This window comes from Camelus dromedarius, chromosome X, assembly GCF_036321535.1.
Source record: "Camelus dromedarius isolate mCamDro1 chromosome X, mCamDro1.pat, whole genome shotgun sequence".
NCBI classification, from domain to species: Eukaryota; Metazoa; Chordata; class Mammalia; order Artiodactyla; family Camelidae; genus Camelus; species Camelus dromedarius.
Window position 1 is genome coordinate 72,511,040 of NC_087472.1, and position 19,257 is coordinate 72,530,296.

General features: G+C 53.9%; 2 long non-coding RNA genes across 4 annotated transcripts in view; one reads left to right on the forward strand and one right to left on the reverse strand.

Annotated features, from left to right (window-relative positions):
* Window positions 1-7,149, forward strand: part of LOC135320233 (uncharacterized) — a 37,443-nt gene extending 30,294 nt beyond the window's left edge. Inside the window, exon 6 of the long non-coding RNA XR_010379484.1 lies at window positions 4,342-7,149. This is a non-coding gene — a long non-coding RNA (uncharacterized LOC135320233). The remainder of the gene's footprint in view (window positions 1-4,341) is intronic.
* NBDY (negative regulator of P-body association) overlaps window positions 1-19,257 on the reverse strand; it is a 196,077-nt gene that overhangs the window by 158,180 nt on the left and 18,640 nt on the right. The gene's annotated exons all lie outside the window — the stretch shown is intronic.

Genomic DNA, 19,257 nt, shown 5'->3' on the forward strand with positions numbered 1-19,257 from the left:
ACAGTCGAGCGCTGCGTAAGACCCCTTTAAGGAACAAAGAAAGCCTGAAGAAACTGGACAGGGCCTTAGGAAATCCTTCCACATGTCTCCGGTCTCGGTCTCGGTCTCGGTCTCGGTCTCGGTCTCGGTCTCGGTCACGGGCTCGGTCCTCTCTCTCCCCGTCTTATCTGTCTCTCTCTCTCTGTCTGTCTAGTCTCTCTCTCCTCTCTCCTCTCTCTCTCTCTCTTTCTCCCTCTCTCTCTCTGTCTCTCTGTCTCTGTCTCTGTCTCCCTCTCTAATGCTGGGAAGCAGGGGCTTGACACCCTTAAACAGTCACAACCACGGTGACCACCGCTTTCCCTTGCATCTGGGGACAGTATAGGCTGCCTGCAGCTTCGGTACACTGAGAATGCTGCCCACCAGGCCGGTGAACCAGTAAACAAAGTTTGTTGCCAGCCATCAGTCTTCAGCCACTCAGACTGCCCCCAGCCCCAAGAGTGCCCACTGACAGAATTCAGGAGGGGGAAAAACAGGATCCTGGCCCTGCAGAGTTAATACACACACGGAGGAATAATGTCAATGAGCCCGCACTCTTGCATCTTCCCCTATACAGAGAAGCGCTAAAAATCAGTAACTAGAGACGGCTGACTTGTGTGGTTACCAGTGATCTTCAGATGCTCCACTCTAGGTTCTTTTGTTCTCTCTCTCTCTCTCTCTCTCTCTGTCTGTCTGTCTGTCTGTCTGTCTCTCTCTCTCTCTTCCCACCCCGCCTTCTTTTCCACAAAAACTCCTGTGAATGCTGTCTGCTGGCTCCCATAGCTCTTCAGAACTTCTCCTCAGAGCTACCTGAGAGGTTGTCTCCCTGGCCAGAGTTCTCAGTAAGGTCTCGGAATAAAACAAAAAAGAAAACCCTCAACTTTGAGGTTGTGCCTTTATCTTCTGTCCACACACCCGAACTTGCTCTGTATCAAGGCCCCTAATCCCTCCTGTTCACTGTTGCCTGGATACAGGGCATTCCCTTAAGGTGGTGAGTCCTCCTTCAGAAGTGGTGTGTGAGGTATGTTTAGGGAGGGCATGCGTATGTGGGTGTGGGTGTGGGTAGATGCATGGGCGGGTGTTCGAGGGGATCCGTAATTTCCCCACCAAGATCTCACAGGTGCTGTAGGGTGAATACTTAGGCCAGTGTCAGGGCTTAGGGGGAGAAGCAGAGACATCTACACACCAGGTCAAGTCCCCAGCCTTCCTTCTGCCACCTGACCTTCGAATCCCAAGCCCCACCTCCCCTCCATCTCTCCTGGCACCCCCCAACCGCCAGCACCCCTCTCAACACCACCACCACCATCACCCACCACCACCGCCCCACTCCCACCCCACCCCCCACCCCCCGCCCGTTGGCCCCTAGAGGAAAATTCTCTGGAGACCTGGAATCCTTGGGCAGGACATGTGGTTACTCAGGCTCCTGGTGCAGAATTCAAGCCCTGGAGAACGGCTACCAAGGCCCATGGGCAGAAAGGCCCCGGAGGAGCGACTGGTGAACAAACCTATCCTAGGCAAAGTGGCCTTCCTCTTCCCCGGAAGACCCATCCCCCTCCGAAAAGGCCCACCCCTGGCACGAAAGAGTGCTCTGGCTTCCAGGGAGGGTGGTAGGCGGTGGCCTCTTCCGGACCCTTGTGACACCGGGCACAACCCCATTCGACAGGAGGGGTCCACAACTTCTGGACCCCAGGGGGACCTGCCTGCCTCTGACCCACCCCACCTCTGGCCCACTGAAGCATACACCTTCAGGAGAAGGGAGGGTGCTGCCTTGGGTAGAGGTGCGGTGCCGACAAGTAGCGGCCTGGAGGAGTGTGAAGACACAAAGAAGAATGTGCAAGCCCAGTGGTGGGATCTCTGGAGGGCTGTCTTGTGTTCACAGTGAACCGGAGCTCGAGGAGAGTCAGGAGGAGCCTAGCTCCTTCTTGCAGGTTTGTGTCAAAGTGGCCAGTTTGGTAAGGAGCCCAGCTGAAGGTGACACGGGTGTTCTGTGAGCTGGACTATGTCTAGTGATGAGGAAACTGGGATCTGGATGCTGCTCCTGCTCTGGTCCTGGATGACTGTTTCCCCACCTCCACCCCACCCCCTCCTCTGTCTGGCAGCAGCAAAGAAGGAGAGGAAGGCTGGGTGGGGGCAGGGAAAGGGGTGACTGCCATTTCTGGAGCCACAGTGCCATCCAGCGGAACGCGTATCCGAAAAGCCCAGGCAGCGGCGACCTGTCTTCCGCCAGGCACAGGGGCAGTCGAGGCTGTGCGGGACTGTCTGCGGCTCTGCAGGAGCCCGGGGCTTCCCTGACCAGGGTTCAGAGGCCTGGAGGGCCCTGCGCCTGCCAGCGAGACCCTGTGGGGAGGCAGGAGCTCTGGGAGCCCTGGACGCAGCAGGCTGCCCCACACCGACCAGCCCAGGGAGCAGAGCTTTCCGGTCCTGTCGTCAGCCATTCTGGGCTGTGACCCAGAGGGAGTCCTCAAGTCACCACCGAAGCTGCTGGGGCTGGGGGCATCAGCTCTGCTGTCGCTGCTGGGGAGCGCCGGGCTGCCCTGCCTGCAGGGCCACACTGGGGGCTCGGAGGCGCCTTTCCTCACCGGGAGCTGAGGGGCTCGCAGGTCCTGGGGCCGCCAGCGCCACTGGCACTTGGCAGTCCCAGGCAACCCGCACTGGCAGCCATCTTGGGCTGCCCCTGGGGTTGCTGAGGGCCTTCCCCGGCCTGGGAGCCAGGGCCCAGTCTCCACTCCAGCTCACAGGTGAAGGGGCAGCCAGCAGCCCGCTGGTCAGGCGCACCCTCAGGACACCTCCCCGCCCACCCCCGCTGGCCAATTCCTCCCCATTCCTGGGAGGGCCCCCCAGCGGGAGGGCCGGCCCAACTCCCTTGGACAGAAACGATCTCCGCTTGATGGCAGTATGGCTCCACAAATGACAACGCAACGCTTACCCCCTCCCCCACCCCACCCCACTCCACCCCGGGCACCCCAACAGGACTTGGTCCTGCCCCCCATCCAAGCTGAAAACAAAACCAAAATCAAACCAAAACACACCCTTACTCGCCAATATGAGGAAAGAGAAGAAAAGGAAAGGAAAAAAGCAAAAGCAAAAACAAAAACAGAAAGGAAAAATAGAGGAAACACGGCAGGCCACCAAGACCCAAGGTGACCAGCAAATGCACAGGGCAAAATGACCCCTGACCAGGGGGCTGGAAGCTCAGCAGGCCCTTCGACTTCCTTCCCTCCAACCCTATTTTTGCTTGGTCCCTGCTCTTGGAGAGGGAAAAGGCAAAGGACACAGGCACCCACCTGGCAGGGAGGCTGACTCTCCCAGAGGCTTTAAATCAAACGACTTCTCCTGGACCAGGTGGCGGCCACCACTCTGGAAGACACCAGGCTGGCTGACTTGCACGTCACCCTTTGGCAGGACCCTGCTTCCTCTCAAGGCCTGGGGCTTCAGGCTGAAGGCACCACCTTGGCCTGGACCAACCAGGCAGCCAGAAATGGCAGCTTGGCCCGGGAGGCTCTCCCCCAAGAGGGGTTCCAAGCTCTGGCTCTGGGCAGGCTCAGTCTGGCTTTGTTCTCAGAAGGCCACCACACCTCTCCCCTCCACACACACACACACACACACACACACACACACACACACACACACCACACACACACACACACATACAGGGCCTCCCCACAAGGCCGTGATCCTGTGAAGGCCTGGCACAGACTCTCTTCCAACTTGGAGGCCTCATTTGCCTTAGCTAGACAAGGGAGGCTTCGGGTTTACACAGGCTGCTTGGGTTCACCTGTTGACATGGGACCAACTCAGGGACCTAAGAATGGCTGCCTGCCCCTTTTTGAGAGCGCATCTGGGAATGCGTGTTTCACCCATTCTGAGGGCTGGCAAGGGTGTGTGGTGGGGGGAGGAGTCACAGGGTTGCGTTGTGTATTTATGAAAGCCCACGTGACAGTCTGTCAGTGTGCTTGTGGTTGTGTCAGAGTGTGTAGTGAGAGAGAGGGAAAGGGGAGGGGGGGGAAAGGGGAGAGAGAGAGAGGGGGAAAAGGGGAGAGAGAGAGAGAGACATAGAGAGAGGACACAGAGAGACACAGAGAGAAAGAGAGAGAGAGAGACACAGGGGGCGCGCGTGCACACGTATGTACCTGCGAGCATGCCCGTGTTCGGTGCTTCCCTGTCTGTGTGCCTGTGTGGCCATGGGTACCCCGGGGTGGCTGTGGGCGTGGGTGTTGAGGACCCGGTCCTGTGAGCGCTCGCCCCACCGGTGCAAGCCCCCGGGCTTGTGGAAACAGAGGCGACAGCCTGTACCTATAGAGGGCAATCTCTCTTGTTGTGTTCCAGCCACTGGCAATGGGAACCAAAGGAAACCAACGGGGGCACGAGTTGAGGAGGCTCCTACTGACTCAAGTTTACACTTCAGGAGCTTCCATAAAGAGAACACCTGCCAGGAATGAGTTCATGACTCGCCTTCGTTGCAAAGTTAACTCCTGGATCGTCTTTGCTTTTGTTTATGTTCCCTTTTTGACAATTGTTTGGAAGGACGTGAAGGATCTCCACCACTGGTGGGAGAAGGGGACGAGGGGTACCTGAACCTCTAGTGCCTTCTCCTAGGCCTGCGCCCCCATCCTCCTACGCCGCCCCCTCCCACGCAAAGAGCAGAAGGCAGAGGGTGGACCCTTAGGACACCAGGCCAGCTAAGGGTAGAAAGGAAAAGAGGGAAGCACTAGGTCACCACCACTTTCCAGTGCCGCCCTCAATGCTGTGTTGGATCCAGTGCAACGGCCCCGCACTGGGTCTTACATCACACACACAGGAGTGACCAGGAGACACAACCTGCCTACAGAACTGAGGACGGACACGCCCACAGGCCACCCCTTGTCCAGGGGGTCCCTCCCGGGTGCCATCGAGGGTTCTGAACCAACAGGAGTAGGACTGCGCGGCATTCAGAGGGGAAAAGGAGAGGCGCGGCCACACCCTGACGCCGGGTTATGTAACGGACACGTGGTGGGAAGTAGCAAACAGCCAGGGGCACGCACACAGGGCACAGAGAGGGTTAAGGGGACCCTGGGAACGGCAGCTTAAAAGGGGAAGGTGAGGGACAGGAGAGGGATGAGAGAATCCCCAGGTGACAATTCGGGCATGATCCGGAGGGGATGGGCCTGACTTCCCCAACCCACGCGGGTCATTTTCACTTCCACTGGCAAAGTAAGCTTATTGTCCCGGTGGATGCCCCCAGGCACCCGGCCAAGCCTGCCTTCCGGGCCGGAGGGGCGTCCACACCTGGAGGACTGACAGTCAGGAAGTGAGTGAAAGTCAAGAGCTGACAGTGGACAGGACAAATTGGAAGCGAAGGAAGGATTGTAGCAGAGGTGAAAAATGACTGATCTCCAGTGCACCGTGTCCCAAGTGGGCCGGTGGAAGCAGCTGGCGCCCCCTAGGGGAAGAGCCACCGGCCAAGGTAAGGTCTCAGTCACTTAGACAAGGGGTCGAACCCTGACCAGAGCAAGGCCTCTTTTGCCATGCAGTAGCGCCCAACTGGGAAGGGCGCAGACAAGCAGAAAGGGGCAAGGAGGAAGCACAGGGTAACAAGCAAGGACGGGCAACCATCTCGTGCACTGAGGCCGGTAGGAAGAAGAGGCCGTGCGCTGGTGTGGGGGCCGCTGCGGATGTCTTTACCTGAATCGGATTCCCTGACTTCTCTGTCCCAGTCCGAGTGTGTGTGTGTGCGCGTGTGCGTGGGCATTAGGAGCCCCGGTTCAGGAATGTAAGCGCGGGCCGATGCAGGGGAAGGTGTGAAACGATGCATGGGAAGGGTGAACAAATAACCACCGCCTGATACCGAGAATGGGGATTCAAGCACTTTGCTGGTCCTGACCCACGCCCTCCGTTCTTCCTGCCTGGTCCCCAACTACGTGTCAGATGAGCCCTCATGCTTAATGTCCGGGAAAAATGCACCTCAGGCCCTCCCCGACAGGACAGCGCTGACTTTTCTTTTCGTGGGTTGCGTTCGGCCTGTTTGTCTGTCTGTCTGTTTGTTTTTCCCTCACCAATCAAAAATGCCAGCCTACTTCCTGGGATAGCTTGGCCTGGAAGATTGTGCGGAACAGCCAGTCCTCAATGCTGACTCAAGCTGCTTCTGAGTGTGGGAAAGGCCCCTGGGATCTGGATGTTTGTTCCTCTGAAGCTCCATTCCATTCGGTCTACACACCTAGGAAGACCCCTTTAAGGAACAAAGAAAGCCTGAAGAAACTGGACAGGGCCTTAGGAAATCCTTCCACATGTCTCCGGTCTCGGTCTCGGTCTCGGTCTCGGTCTCGGTCTCGGTCACGGGCTCGGTCCTCTCTCTCCCCGTCTTATCTGTCTCTCTCTCTCTGTCTGTCTAGTCTCTCTCTCCTCTCTCCTCTCTCTCTCTCTCTTTCTCCCTCTCTCTCTCTGTCTCTCTGTCTCTGTCTCTGTCTCCCTCTCTAATGCTGGGAAGCAGGGGCTTGACACCCTTAAACAGTCACAACCACGGTGACCACCGCTTTCCCTTGCATCTGGGGACAGTATAGGCTGCCTGCAGCTTCGGTACACTGAGAATGCTGCCCACCAGGCCGGTGAACCAGTAAACAAAGTTTGTTGCCAGCCATCAGTCTTCAGCCACTCAGACTGCCCCCCAGCCCCAAGAGTGCCCACTGACAGGAATTCAGGAGGGGGAAAAACAGGATCCTGGCCCTGCAGAGTTAATACACACACGGAGGAATAATGTCAATGAGCCCGCACTCTTGCATCTTCCCCTATACAGAGAAGCGCTAAAAATCAGTAACTAGAGACGGCTGACTTGTGTGGTTACCAGTGATCTTCAGATGCTCCACTCTAGGTTCTTTTGTTCTCTCTCTCTCTCTCTCTCTCTCTGTCTGTCTGTCTGTCTGTCTGTCTCTCTCTCTCTCTTCCCACCCCGCCTTCTTTTCCACAAAAACTCCTGTGAATGCTGTCTGCTGGCTCCCATAGCTCTTCAGAACTTCTCCTCAGAGCTACCTGAGAGGTTGTCTCCCTGGCCAGAGTTCTCAGTAAGGTCTCGGAATAAAACAAAAAAGAAAACCCTCAACTTTGAGGTTGTGCCTTTATCTTCTGTCCACACACCCGAACTTGCTCTGTATCAAGGCCCCTAATCCCTCCTGTTCACTGTTGCCTGGATACAGGGCATTCCCTTAAGGTGGTGAGTCCTCCTTCAGAAGTGGTGTGTGAGGTATGTTTAGGGAGGGCATGCGTATGTGGGTGTGGGTGTGGGTAGATGCATGGGCGGGTGTTCGAGGGGATCCGTAATTTCCCCACCAAGATCTCACAGGTGCTGTAGGGTGAATACTTAGGCCAGTGTCAGGGCTTAGGGGGAGAAGCAGAGACATCTACACACCAGGTCAAGTCCCCAGCCTTCCTTCTGCCACCTGACCTTCGAATCCCAAGCCCCACCTCCCCTCCATCTCTCCTGGCACCCCCCAACCGCCAGCACCCCTCTCAACACCACCACCACCATCACCCACCACCACCGCCCCACTCCCACCCCACCCCCCACCCCCCGCCCGTTGGCCCCTAGAGGAAAATTCTCTGGAGACCTGGAATCCTTGGGCAGGACATGTGGTTACTCAGGCTCCTGGTGCAGAATTCAAGCCCTGGAGAACGGCTACCAAGGCCCATGGGCAGAAAGGCCCCGGAGGAGCGACTGGTGAACAAACCTATCCTAGGCAAAGTGGCCTTCCTCTTCCCCGGAAGACCCATCCCCCTCCGAAAAGGCCCACCCCTGGCACGAAAGAGTGCTCTGGCTTCCAGGGAGGGTGGTAGGCGGTGGCCTCTTCCGGACCCTTGTGACACCGGGCACAACCCCATTCGACAGGAGGGGTCCACAACTTCTGGACCCCAGGGGGACCTGCCTGCCTCTGACCCACCCCACCTCTGGCCCACTGAAGCATACACCTTCAGGAGAAGGGAGGGTGCTGCCTTGGGTAGAGGTGCGGTGCCGACAAGTAGCGGCCTGGAGGAGTGTGAAGACACAAAGAAGAATGTGCAAGCCCAGTGGTGGGATCTCTGGAGGGCTGTCTTGTGTTCACAGTGAACCGGAGCTCGAGGAGAGTCAGGAGGAGCCTAGCTCCTTCTTGCAGGTTTGTGTCAAAGTGGCCAGTTTGGTAAGGAGCCCAGCTGAAGGTGACACGGGTGTTCTGTGAGCTGGACTATGTCTAGTGATGAGGAAACTGGGATCTGGATGCTGCTCCTGCTCTGGTCCTGGATGACTGTTTCCCCACCTCCACCCCACCCCCTCCTCTGTCTGGCAGCAGCAAAGAAGGAGAGGAAGGCTGGGTGGGGGCAGGGAAAGGGGTGACTGCCATTTCTGGAGCCACAGTGCCATCCAGCGGAACGCGTATCCGAAAAGCCCAGGCAGCGGCGACCTGTCTTCCGCCAGGCACAGGGGCAGTCGAGGCTGTGCGGGACTGTCTGCGCTCTGCAGGAGCCCGGGGCTTCCCTGACCAGGGTTCAGAGGCCTGGAGGGCCCTGCGCCTGCCAGCGAGACCCTGTGGGGAGGCAGGAGCTCTGGGAGCCCTGGACGCAGCAGGCTGCCCCACACCGACCAGCCCAGGGAGCAGAGCTTTCCGGTCCTGTCGTCAGCCATTCTGGGCTGTGACCCAGAGGGAGTCCTCAAGTCACCACCGAAGCTGCTGGGGCTGGGGGCATCAGCTCTGCTGTCGCTGCTGGGGAGCGCCGGGCTGCCCTGCCTGCAGGGCCACACTGGGGGCTCGGAGGCGCCTTTCCTCACCGGGAGCTGAGGGGCTCGCAGGTCCTGGGGCCGCCAGCGCCACTGGCACTTGGCAGTCCCAGGCAACCCGCACTGGCAGCCATCTTGGGCTGCCCCTGGGGTTGCTGAGGGCCTTCCCCGGCCTGGGAGCCAGGGCCCAGTCTCCACTCCAGCTCACAGGTGAAGGGGCAGCCAGCAGCCCGCTGGTCAGGCGCACCCTCAGGACACCTCCCCGCCCACCCCCGCTGGCCAATTCCTCCCCATTCCTGGGAGGGCCCCCCAGCGGGAGGGCCGGCCCAACTCCCTTGGACAGAAACGATCTCCGCTTGATGGCAGTATGGCTCCACAAATGACAACGCAACGCTTACCCCCTCCCCCACCCCACCCCACTCCACCCCGGGCACCCCAACAGGACTTGGTCCTGCCCCCCATCCAAGCTGAAAACAAAACCAAAATCAAACCAAAACACACCCTTACTCGCCAATATGAGGAAAGAGAAGAAAAGGAAAGGAAAAAAGCAAAAGCAAAAACAAAAACAGAAAGGAAAAATAGAGGAAACACGGCAGGCCACCAAGACCCAAGGTGACCAGCAAATGCACAGGGCAAAATGACCCCTGACCAGGGGGCTGGAAGCTCAGCAGGCCCTTCGACTTCCTTCCCTCCAACCCTATTTTTGCTTGGTCCCTGCTCTTGGGAGAGGGAAAAGGCAAAGGACACAGGCACCCACCTGGCAGGGAGGCTGACTCTCCCAGAGGCTTTAAATCAAACGACTTCTCCTGGACCAGGTGGCGGCCACCACTCTGGAAGACACCAGGCTGGCTGACTTGCACGTCACCCTTTGGCAGGACCCTGCTTCCTCTCAAGGCCTGGGGCTTCAGGCTGAAGGCACCACCTTGGCCTGGACCAACCAGGCAGCCAGAAATGGCAGCTTGGCCCGGGAGGCTCTCCCCCAAGAGGGGTTCCAAGCTCTGGCTCTGGGCAGGCTCAGTCTGGCTTTGTTCTCAGAAGGCCACCACACCTCTCCCCTCCACACACACACACACACACACACACACACACACACACACCACACACACACACACACATACAGGGCCTCCCCACAAGGCCGTGATCCTGTGAAGGCCTGGCACAGACTCTCTTCCAACTTGGAGGCCTCATTTGCCTTAGCTAGACAAGGGAGGCTTCGGGTTTACACAGGCTGCTTGGGTTCACCTGTTGACATGGGACCAACTCAGGGACCTAAGAATGGCTGCCTGCCCCTTTTTGAGAGCGCATCTGGGAATGCGTGTTTCACCCATTCTGAGGGCTGGCAAGGGTGTGTGGTGGGGGGAGGAGTCACAGGGTTGCGTTGTGTATTTATGAAAGCCCACGTGACAGTCTGTCAGCGTGCTTGTGGTTGTGTCAGAGTGTGTAGTGAGAGAGAGGGAAAGGGGAGGGGGGGGGAAAGGGGAGAGAGAGAGAGGGGGAAAGGGGAGAGAGAGAGAGAGACATAGAGAGAGACACAGAGAGACACAGAGAGAAAGAGAGAGAGAGAGACACAGGGGGCGCGCGTGCACACGTATGTACCTGCGAGCATGCCCGTGTTCGGTGCTTCCCTGTCTGTGTGCCTGTGTGGCCATGGGTACCCCGGGGTGGCTGTGGGCGTGGGTGTTGAGGACCCGGTCCTGTGAGCGCTCGCCCCACCGGTGCAAGCCCCCGGGCTTGTGGAAACAGAGGCGACAGCCTGTACCTATAGAGGGCAATCTCTCTTGTTGTGTTCCAGCCACTGGCAATGGGAACCAAAGGAAACCAACGGGGGCACGAGTTGAGGAGGCTCCTACTGACTCAAGTTTACACTTCAGGAGCTTCCATAAAGAGAACACCTGCCAGGAATGAGTTCATGACTCGCCTTCGTTGCAAAGTTAACTCCTGGATCGTCTTTGCTTTTGTTTATGTTCCCTTTTTGACAATTGTTTGGAAGGACGTGAAGGATCTCCACCACTGGTGGGAGAAGGGGACGAGGGGTACCTGAACCTCTAGTGCCTTCTCCTAGGCCTGCGCCCCCATCCTCCTACGCCGCCCCCTCCCACGCAAAGAGCAGAAGGCAGAGGGTGGACCCTTAGGACACCAGGCCAGCTAAGGGTAGAAAGGAAAAGAGGGAAGCACTAGGTCACCACCACTTTCCAGTGCCGCCCTCAATGCTGTGTTGGATCCAGTGCAACGGCCCCGCACTGGGTCTTACATCACACACACAGGAGTGACCAGGAGACACAACCTGCCTACAGAACTGAGGACGGACACGCCCACAGGCCACCCCTTGTCCAGGGGGTCCCTCCCGGGTGCCATCGAGGGTTCTGAACCAACAGGAGTAGGACTGCGCGGCATTCAGAGGGGAAAAGGAGAGGCGCGGCCACACCCTGACGCCGGGTTATGTAACGGACACGTGGTGGGAAGTAGCAAACAGCCAGGGGCACGCACACAGGGCACAGAGAGGGTTAAGGGGACCCTGGGAACGGCAGCTTAAAAGGGGAAGGTGAGGGACAGGAGAGGGATGAGAGAATCCCCAGGTGACAATTCGGGCATGATCCGGAGGGGATGGGCCTGACTTCCCCAACCCACGCGGGTCATTTTCACTTCCACTGGCAAAGTAAGCTTATTGTCCCGGTGGATGCCCCCAGGCACCCGGCCAAGCCTGCCTTCCGGGCCGGAGGGGCGTCCACACCTGGAGGACTGACAGTCAGGAAGTGAGTGAAAGTCAAGAGCTGACAGTGGACAGGACAAATTGGAAGCGAAGGAAGGATTGTAGCAGAGGTGAAAAATGACTGATCTCCAGTGCACCGTGTCCCAAGTGGGCCGGTGGAAGCAGCTGGCGCCCCCTAGGGGAAGAGCCACCGGCCAAGGTAAGGTCTCAGTCACTTAGACAAGGGGTCGAACCCTGACCAGAGCAAGGCCTCTTTTGCCATGCAGTAGCGCCCAACTGGGAAGGGCGCAGACAAGCAGAAAGGGGCAAGGAGGAAGCACAGGGTAACAAGCAAGGACGGGCAACCATCTCGTGCACTGAGGCCGGTAGGAAGAAGAGGCCGTGCGCTGGTGTGGGGGCCGCTGCGGATGTCTTTACCTGAATCGGATTCCCTGACTTCTCTGTCCCAGTCCGAGTGTGTGTGTGTGCGCGTGTGCGTGGGCATTAGGAGCCCCGGTTCAGGAATGTAAGCGCGGGCCGATGCAGGGGAAGGTGTGAAACGATGCATGGGAAGGGTGAACAAATAACCACCGCCTGATACCGAGAATGGGGATTCAAGCACTTTGCTGGTCCTGACCCACGCCCTCCGTTCTTCCTGCCTGGTCCCCAACTACGTGTCAGATGAGCCCTCATGCTTAATGTCCGGGAAAAATGCACCTCAGGCCCTCCCCGACAGGACAGCGCTGACTTTTCTTTTCGTGGGTTGCGTTCGGCCTGTTTGTCTGTCTGTCTGTTTGTTTTTCCCTCACCAATCAAAAATGCCAGCCTACTTCCTGGGATAGCTTGGCCTGGAAGATTGTGCGGAACAGCCAGTCCTCAATGCTGACTCAAGCTGCTTCTGAGTGTGGGAAAGGCCCCTGGGATCTGGATGTTTGTTCCTCTGAAGCTCCATTCCATTCGGTCTACACACCTAGGAAGACCCCTTTAAGGAACAAAGAAAGCCTGAAGAAACTGGACAGGGCCTTAGGAAATCCTTCCACATGTCTCCGGTCTCGGTCTCGGTCTCGGTCTCGGTCTCGGTCTCGGTCTCGGTCACGGGCTCGGTCCTCTCTCTCCCCGTCTTATCTGTCTCTCTCTCTCTGTCTGTCTAGTCTCTCTCTCCTCTCTCCTCTCTCTCTCTCTCTTTCTCCCTCTCTCTCTCTGTCTCTCTGTCTCTGTCTCTGTCTCCCTCTCTAATGCTGGGAAGCAGGGGCTTGACACCCTTAAACAGTCACAACCACGGTGACCACCGCTTTCCCTTGCATCTGGGGACAGTATAGGCTGCCTGCAGCTTCGGTACACTGAGAATGCTGCCCACCAGGCCGGTGAACCAGTAAACAAAGTTTGTTGCCAGCCATCAGTCTTCAGCCACTCAGACTGCCCCCCAGCCCCAAGAGTGCCCACTGACAGGAATTCAGGAGGGGGAAAAACAGGATCCTGGCCCTGCAGAGTTAATACACACACGGAGGAATAATGTCAATGAGCCCGCACTCTTGCATCTTCCCCTATACAGAGAAGCGCTAAAAATCAGTAACTAGAGACGGCTGACTTGTGTGGTTACCAGTGATCTTCAGATGCTCCACTCTAGGTTGTTCTCTCTCTCTCTCTCTCTCTCTGTCTGTCTGTCTGTCTGTCTGTCTCTCTCTCTCTCTTCCCACCCCGCCTTCTTTTCCACAAAAACTCCTGTGAATGCTGTCTGCTGGCTCCCATAGCTCTTCAGAACTTCTCCTCAGAGCTACCTGAGAGGTTGTCTCCCTGGCCAGAGTTCTCAGTAAGGTCTCGGAATAAAACAAAAAAGAAAACCCTCAACTTTGAGGTTGTGCCTTTATCTTCTGTCCACACACCCGAACTTGCTCTGTATCAAGGCCCCTAATCCCTCCTGTTCACTGTTGCCTGGATACAGGGCATTCCCTTAAGGTGGTGAGTCCTCCTTCAGAAGTGGTGTGTGAGGTATGTTTAGGGAGGGCATGCGTATGTGGGTGTGGGTGTGGGTAGATGCATGGGCGGGTGTTCGAGGGGATCCGTAATTTCCCCACCAAGATCTCACAGGTGCTGTAGGGTGAATACTTAGGCCAGTGTCAGGGCTTAGGGGGAGAAGCAGAGACATCTACACACCAGGTCAAGTCCCCAGCCTTCCTTCTGCCACCTGACCTTCGAATCCCAAGCCCCACCTCCCCTCCATCTCTCCTGGCACCCCCCAACCGCCAGCACCCCTCTCAACACCACCACCACCATCACCCACCACCACCGCCCCACTCCCACCCCACCCCCCACCCCCCGCCCGTTGGCCCCTAGAGGAAAATTCTCTGGAGACCTGGAATCCTTGGGCAGGACATGTGGTTACTCAGGCTCCTGGTGCAGAATTCAAGCCCTGGAGAACGGCTACCAAGGCCCATGGGCAGAAAGGCCCCGGAGGAGCGACTGGTGAACAAACCTATCCTAGGCAAAGTGGCCTTCCTCTTCCCCGGAAGACCCATCCCCCTCCGAAAAGGCCCACCCCTGGCACGAAAGAGTGCTCTGGCTTCCAGGGAGGGTGGTAGGCGGTGGCCTCTTCCGGACCCTTGTGACACCGGGCACAACCCCATTCGACAGGAGGGGTCCACAACTTCTGGACCCCAGGGGGACCTGCCTGCCTCTGACCCACCCCACCTCTGGCCCACTGAAGCATACACCTTCAGGAGAAGGGAGGGTGCTGCCTTGGGTAGAGGTGCGGTGCCGACAAGTAGCGGCCTGGAGGAGTGTGAAGACACAAAGAAGAATGTGCAAGCCCAGTGGTGGGATCTCTGGAGGGCTGTCTTGTGTTCACAGTGAACCGGAGCTCGAGGAGAGTCAGGAGGAGCCTAGCTCCTTCTTGCAGGTTTGTGTCAAAGTGGCCAGTTTGGTAAGGAGCCCAGCTGAAGGTGACACGGGTGTTCTGTGAGCTGGACTATGTCTAGTGATGAGGAAACTGGGATCTGGATGCTGCTCCTGCTCTGGTCCTGGATGACTGTTTCCCCACCTCCACCCCACCCCCTCCTCTGTCTGGCAGCAGCAAAGAAGGAGAGGAAGGCTGGGTGGGGGCAGGGAAAGGGGTGACTGCCATTTCTGGAGCCACAGTGCCATCCAGCGGAACGCGTATCCGAAAAGCCCAGGCAGCGGCGACCTGTCTTCCGCCAGGCACAGGGGCAGTCGAGGCTGTGCGGGACTGTCTGCGCTCTGCAGGAGCCCGGGGCTTCCCTGACCAGGGTTCAGAGGCCTGGAGGGCCCTGCGCCTGCCAGCGAGACCCTGTGGGGAGGCAGGAGCTCTGGGAGCCCTGGACGCAGCAGGCTGCCCCACACCGACCAGCCCAGGGAGCAGAGCTTTCCGGTCCTGTCGTCAGCCATTCTGGGCTGTGACCCAGAGGGAGTCCTCAAGTCACCACCGAAGCTGCTGGGGCTGGGGGCATCAGCTCTGCTGTCGCTGCTGGGGAGCGCCGGGCTGCCCTGCCTGCAGGGCCACACTGGGGGCTCGGAGGCGCCTTTCCTCACCGGGAGCTGAGGGGCTCGCAGGTCCTGGGGCCGCCAGCGCCACTGGCACTTGGCAGTCCCAGGCAACCCGCACTGGCAGCCATCTTGGGCTGCCCCTGGGGTTGCTGAGGGCCTTCCCCGGCCTGGGAGCCAGGGCCCAGTCTCCACTCCAGCTCACAGGTGAAGGGGCAGCCAGCAGCCCGCTGGTCAGGCGCACCCTCAGGACACCTCCCCGCCCACCCCCGCTGGCCAATTCCTCCCCATTCCTGGGAGGGCCCCCCAGCGGGAGGGCCGGCCCAACTCCCTTGGACAGAAACGATCTCCGCTTGATGGCAGTATGGCTCCACAAATGACAACGCAACGCTTACCCCCTCCCCCACCCCACCCCACTCCACCCCGGGCACCCCAACAGGACTTGGTCCTGCCCCCCATCCAAGCTGAAAACAAAACCAAAATCAAACCAAAACACACCCTTACTCGCCAATATGAGGAAAGAGAAGAAAAGGAAAGGAAAAAAGCAAAAGCAAAAACAAAAACAGAAAGGAAAAATAGAGGAAACACGGCAGGCCACCAAGACCCAAGGTGACCAGCAAATGCACAGGGCAAAATGACCCCTGACCAGGGGGCTGGAAGCTCAGCAGGCCCTTCGACTTCCTTCCCTCCAACCCTATTTTTGCTTGGTCCCTGCTCTTGGGAGAGGGAAAAGGCAAAGGACACAGGCACCCACCTGGCAGGGAGGCTGACTCTCCCAGAGGCTTTAAATCAAACGACTTCTCCTGGACCAGGTGGCGGCCACCACTCTGGAAGACACCAGGCTGGCTGACTTGCACGTCACCCTTTGGCAGGACCCTGCTTCCTCTCAAGGCCTGGGGCTTCAGGCTGAAGGCACCACCTTGGCCTGGACCAACCAGGCAGCCAGAAATGGCAGCTTGGCCCGGGAGGCTCTCCCCCAAGAGGGGTTCCAAGCTCTGGCTCTGGGCAGGCTCAGTCTGGCTTTGTTCTCAGAAGGCCACCACACCTCTCCCCTCCACACACACACACACACACACACACCTACACACACACAGGGCCTCCCCACAAGGCCGTGATCCTGTGAAGGCCTGGCACAGACTCTCCTCCAACTCAGAGATCTCATTTACAGTAGCTACACAAGGAATGCTTCTGAGCTACACATAGGCTGCTTGGGTTGAGCTGTTGACATTTGAGCAACTGAGGTAATGTCAATTGGCTAAGTATCTCCTTTAAAGTCCAGTTGAAAACATTTCTCCTTGTCCCTTTTTGTGGTCTGTGACCCTTATTTTTATTCCTATTATTCTGTGATACATACGTTCTCTGCTTTTTAAAATGCAGTTCATATTTGATTTTATTTTTCATAGGGTACTTTCCATTTATTTTTGGTTGTTTTGAATGCACATATTTGTGTTTGTATGTCTGAGAAAGAGACTTTTTTATTGTGCTTCCTTTTGATTGTGGGGAGATGATTATCAAACCTTTTACATCGTTCTCCATTTTCTTTACTCAGCAATTGTTTTGGAATAATCATAATAAAAATGTTTTTTCTTAAAGTTTTTTCTTCCTCCCATAGTATTATACTCTTTTTCTGACTCAGATGCCCAGAAATAATGAAATGATAAAATATCATGTATATTACTCAAAGAATCGGAAAGGAATGTTCATGGTTCAGCTATCCCTGTTATATTCACCACCATTAAAATCTGTCTTTCTGTACGATATATTTCCCTTCCCAAGTTCATTGTAGCATTATTAACATTAGTCCAGTATGGAAATAAACCATGTATCAGATGAACGATTGTTTGATGAAGGAAAAGATGAATATAGTGTAAGTATGTAGGTCAAGTGGTAGAGTGCATGCTTAGCACTAGAAGTACTAGATACCATGTTCCATCCCTAGTACCTCCATTAAAAAAGTAAATAAATTGTTCTCCCATCCAAAAATTAAAAACAAAATATGGGTGTGTGTATATATATATATATATATATATATATATATACACACACATACTAGAATGTTATTAAGTCTTGAAAAAAGTGAAAATCCTGTGATTTTTGTTAACATTGTTATTCTATGACATGTTATGGTAATTGAAATGATCTAGATAGAGAGAGACCAATATTGCATGATTTCATCTGTGTGTGGAATCAAAAATGCTGAACTTATAGAAGCGGTGAGTAGAATCGTGGTTATCAGACACTCTAGGTTTGTGGAAAGGAGAATATATTGGTCACAGGCTACAAACTTTCAGCTAGAAGGTTAATATGTTCTCGATATCTAATATACAGCATGATGAGCATAGATAATACCTGAAATATATATATTAAAATGCATATAAATATATGTGTTATACTCTTGAATCTTGCTAAGAGAATAGAACGTTTTTTTCTTTTTTTTAAAATTAAACTTTGGGGGGGGGTATAATTAGCTTTATTCATTTATTTATTTATTTTAGAGGAGGCACTGTGGAGTGAACCCAGGACCTTGAGCATGCTAAGCATGTGCTCTACCACTTGAGTTATACTCTTCCCCCATGAGAGTAGGACTTAAAACTTTTTTAATTATGTGAAGTGATGGATGTGTTAATTACCTTGATTTTAATAATTATTTCACAATATATAGAATATCACATTGTATTCTTTAAATATATGTAGTTTTTGTCCTTCAAAATAAGGAAAATATTGAAGGAAAAAATGAATGTAACATACAGTCGTCCTCCAATCTCAATAGGACACCCAGAGCTACAAAAATCTGGGAATGCTCATGTCCCTTATATAAAATGCCATATATATAATTTATATATAAATAATTTACATATAAATATAGTATATATATAATTTGCCTGCAACTTAAACATATCCTCAGGAATAATTTAAATCATCTCTAGGCTACTTATAATAACTAATACAATATAAATTCTATGTAAATATTTATCAGTACAATGTAAATGCTATGTAAATAGTTACTGGTAAGGTGAAATACAAGTTTTACTTTTTGAAACTTTGTGGAATGTTTTCACAAATATTTTCAATCCACAGCTGTTTGAATCCATGGATGTGGAACCCACTGATACTGAGGGTTGAGTGTATCCTAAGTGGACACCCATTACTAATGTGGAAATGTGGATTTTTTTAACAAATTACATCCAATATTTCTTCACCAATGTATTCTCATAAGACACATGTGTGAATGAGTTATTCCTACCAAAGATTGGTATCATTAACATTTAAAGTAATAGTTAGTCTTACAGGGGTCAAGGAGAATCTCTTTATTAAATCATTTTTACTGTTCAACTCTGTCTAGAGTCAGTCTAGATTCTTTTAAAAATCTTACATACATTTTTATTTTTCCACTAGTCTATTGTTTTATTCATAAAATCCACTAATGTGGTGTTGATTTTTCTCTCACTGTGAAATTATTTTTGACGTATTTTAACATGACTAACTCTTTCTTATAAGCTGGCCTTTGCTTATGGTATCTTGTATAAATATTTTCATATTTTACCTTGTTAAATGTTACTTTTTTATGTTTTCTGATTTTTGTAACAGACTTATTAAGAGTATTATTTTCCAAATGAAGAGTTATTCCTTTATTTCCTTTTTTATTCAATTGTGGAGAAATTCATTTATCAAAAAATTAACTATTTTAAAGTCAACAGTGGCATCTATTATACTCAGAATGTTGTGTGACCATCACTTCTAATTCCAAGGCATTTCCAGCACCCAAAAGGAAACTCTGTATTCATTATGCAATTTTCCACTTCCCAATTACCCACCCTGCCCCTGGATGCTTTTCATCTTTACAGATTTACCCATTCTGCATATTTCATATCAATGGAACCATACAGTATGTGACCTTTTCTGTCTATCTTCTTTCCCTTAGCTTGTTCTTGAGTCTCATCCACATTGTAGCATGTATCAGCACTTCATTCCTTTTATGGCTCAATATTATAATATTAGATTTTATGTATGTACCACAATGTCTTTATCAATTCGTTCCTTCATTTGGGTTGTTTCTACCTTTCAGCCGTTGGGAAGAGTGCTGCTACGAATATTATTGTGCAAGTATTTGTTTCAGTATCTGTTTTCAATTTTTTGGAGTGTATATCTAGGAATGGAATTTCTGGATTGTATAATAGTTCTAGGTTAACTTTTTGAGATACAGCCAAACTCTTTCCATAGAGCCTGCACCACTTCACTTTTTTTTTTTACCAGCAATGTACCAGTATTCTAATTTCTCTACATCCTCAGCAACACTTATTTCCTTTATTTTACCCTGATTATAGCCATCCTCGTG